Source organism: Ricinus communis, chromosome 2, assembly GCF_019578655.1.
Source record: "Ricinus communis isolate WT05 ecotype wild-type chromosome 2, ASM1957865v1, whole genome shotgun sequence".
NCBI classification, from domain to species: domain Eukaryota; kingdom Viridiplantae; phylum Streptophyta; class Magnoliopsida; order Malpighiales; family Euphorbiaceae; genus Ricinus; species Ricinus communis.
The window spans coordinates 15,379,950-15,383,740 of NC_063257.1; positions in this window are offsets into that span (position 1 = coordinate 15,379,950).

Here is a 3,791-nt window from a genome sequence, read left to right on the forward strand (position 1 = left end):
TAGTTCCGTCGAACTAACTCGATCATACACAGATTCAGGTACCTAAAGAAAACACAAACACAATAAAGATAAATCAAATGAAAAATAAAAATTGCTAAATCACTAGCTTTTGAATTATTAATAATATCACAATATAAAAGAGTTCGCCAATAACAGTGCCAAAAAATTGATGCGCGCTATCCACACACGACAAAGTGCACCGATTTTATCAAGTAATATAATGATGAATAAGAGTATTGTTCCACGGGGGACCTAATTGTGAGTACTACCTTCAATCATACACTAATATTTAGCAATCAAAATGTTGTTTAGGTGTAATTATATTTAGAACTGGAACAATCTTGAAAATAAAGATTAAGACAATCAATAAACTTATTAAGGATAAAGCCTATTTAGGTAGTGATTTCTCCTAATAAGATGAGTACTTCATGAAACAAAAAGCAATTAATTCAAATCAAGAGTTGAGTTTTACATTCCATAGATTAAGGGGTTAAACCTTTCTCAAGTGATTAAACCTCTATTCCCAAGAGGAAGGAGATGAATCTCTTCTCAAACCCACTGACTTAGGTCATGCATTAAGATTAAAAACTATTGAACTAAAGGATCTTGTAGATCTATCTCTAGTATCCCAATCAATCTTCAATCTCTAAGATGTGATCAATTCATAAAAAGTTATGTCTAATCAGTTTATGAAAACAAATCCCAATCAATAGGTCGATTTATCAATTGAAATATATAATTAAGAAATCAAAGGAATAAAACAACTCATGAAAAAGATTAATTGCATTAATTTTGAATCAATCCATGCATAAGACATTAGGGTTCATCAAAACCCAAATAGTAAGAAATTTAGTTCTTAGACATTATAATAAAGAAATAACGATTAGAGAAAGAAGATCTCAAACTAGTAATTGAAGAATAGAGATGAAGATCTTCAATCTTGGAAAGCAATGAAGGAAATGATGTTCTTCCTTGAGAAATGACCAATCAAAACCCTAAAAACGAAAGAGATGTGAAGTTTCTAAGTATTTCTCTCTCTAGAATTGAAAAAAATAATGGAACTTACCTAAAGAAAATCCAAAAGTTCCTTTAAATAGTGTGTTTTTAAGAATCACACGAGCACCACACAGCTGTGTGGTATCCTTGGCTAAAATTCGTACTTAAGAATATCCTCTATCCACACGAGAAGGGCATACGGGTATATCCTCTTCTTGTGTCATGTCTTGGACAACCTGCCATATTTTCCATCTCACACGGGAAGGCTACCCAGGCTTGTGCCTCCTACGTCTTGCATTCCTTCATTCTGCCAATTTTTTCACTTCACACGAGAAGGTTCTTCTCATGTTGTGCCCGTGTGATACTCTTTTCCTTGATGATCAAGTGCTCATTGGCTGATTTTTCTTGTATTTTGAAGCTAAAACTTCCTCTTATCATGCACGCTTGCCAAGTACCTAAAAAGGGCTAAAAATAAACTCTAACAAAAAAATTAAACTCAATTTAAGGTGAAATCAAAGTAAAACAAGATTCAAAAGTAAGTGCTTCTAACACTTATCACTTATTCATCATTATATCACTTAATACAATCGGTGCACTTTGCCGTGTGCAGATAACACGCATCAACAATAAATTGAGATCTAATTTAATTCTAATGGTAATCAAATGTGCTCCCCACAATAACTTAAGTCTTGTGTCTATGAAGAAGAAAATAATTAATCAAATATCATAACAAAGGTACTACATAAAATTGATTCATTCATTAGACAAAGGCGCATGCCCCTCGATACATAAATGCATCCTTAATCTAAAGACATATGCTTGTATCCAATAGGGCACGCGCATTTTAGCCTCTAATGATAAAACTAAGTCTTACCAATGAGTTACTCATGGGTTACCCTATGAGTATGAGAAACAGTTTACTATTTGTTACCAAAATGAGAGTCGCACTACAGTACCTATATGTACTGGTACAATGCAATCTCAACCGTTCATTTTGCTCAAAGTAATCGTAGCATTTATTTGCTGACTGGTTAACCATTTCATCATGTGATATTCCATTCATCTTTATACTTGTCATCAAATGACAATAAAATAATGCAACATACTTTCTCTATTCCCAAAGAATAAAAGTTGAACTGTCACATGCATATAAAATATAAAATGCCAAAGACTGAAGCTCTGTTTGGATGCAGACTTCAAGGAAAGGGAAGGTAGTCCAAACTAAACGCTGCATATGGATGTCATTAAATCTTAAGAAAAGAAAATGTATGGTCTGGGAAGAAAACATTGAATGCATTATAATTTATAGTCTCACATTTTATTTTACTTACGTAATTATAATAAGCATATAATATTAATATTAAAATGTGCTTAAATATTTCTTCTTTTACAAATTTAAATAAATTCAGAAACTATAATTTTTTTACTAATTTAAGACTCAACAATAATAAAATCTAGTGTGAGCATTTTAAATTTACAATTGAAAATAATGATATCTTATTTAGTTTTTTATTAGCGTAAATTACATTTGCATACTTAATAATAAGCAGTATTGAAAAAAATTATATAACTAAAATACTTAATGAGATTATTTAGAAGACTCTATTAATTAGTTGAGTTCCAAAATACCAAAAAGTAAACCTGCACACCAGCGTATCAATTCTAGGACAATAAGATAGATGCAATCTGACACCAATATAAGGTATTTCAAGAAACTGATGAGCGACCCTATATATGGACCTTCAGATAACCTAATCTTAGTTTCAAGTTAACCTATAAAAGTATTTTAGTTGTGACTCTTAGTATGGAGAAATTGGACATTTAAGTTAAAGGAAAATGGACATAGGTGGTAGGAGGTTGATAGGTCATAAATGGTTATACTTATTGTGTTTAATTCTCTTACATTTTAATTAGATAATGTGCTTAATTGTGGAAATTGTATTTATTCTGATTTAGATGGTGAAACAAGGATTGAGTGGAATTCAACATAAAGACAAGTTTTAAAGTATCACTTGTCAAAAACCAAGTCTTTTGGAGGAAGAGTAAAAATTTATGCAGAAGGTCATTTTCAATAAGGCGTGACCACGCCTTATAATCCGTGAGCTGCTAGAATCTGTAGAAGAGAATTTTGAATTTTCAAGATAAATTTGTGGTGGACCCACTTTTATGTAATTTCCTTTATTTTTGGAAGTGCTGGATAAAGAGAACTGACTCCCATGTTATTTAGGATTTTAATTTGTTTAGATTACCCTTTATCTTATCCTTCCTTATAGGGATAAGATCATATAGGAAATTTATTTCTTTTTTATAAGAATTATCTTATTAGAGTTTAGGTTTGACTTCCTATATAAGGAGGCTAGTTCTACCAAGTAAAGGACGGCTGAGAGTGCTTTGATTATTTATTATTTTTCTTCTTCTATTCTTTTCTTGTGAATTTTTACTGCAACATGTGTGGCTAAGTTTCTAGTTTCTAATTCAAGAGTGAATAAATTCCAATTGCAATTTTGTGAGGCTTTGTGCTTAAGAGAATTCTTCTTTAATTCAAGTATTCTTTATTTCTTGTTTTTATTATTTATGAATTTTTGATATTGATTGAACTGACGACTCAATTTTGATATTGATTTTTCTATTGCTAAAGTTTGAGTTTGTGATCCGTAATTGTCATGAATGATTGACACAAGTAGCAAGGAGCTGGCTCATGGGTGTGTGATTGCGACCTTTTCGAATTACATAACTTGCATGATAGGCTTTAAGGAAATAAAGGAACAATGTTAATTCAATTGTAGCTGTCTCGA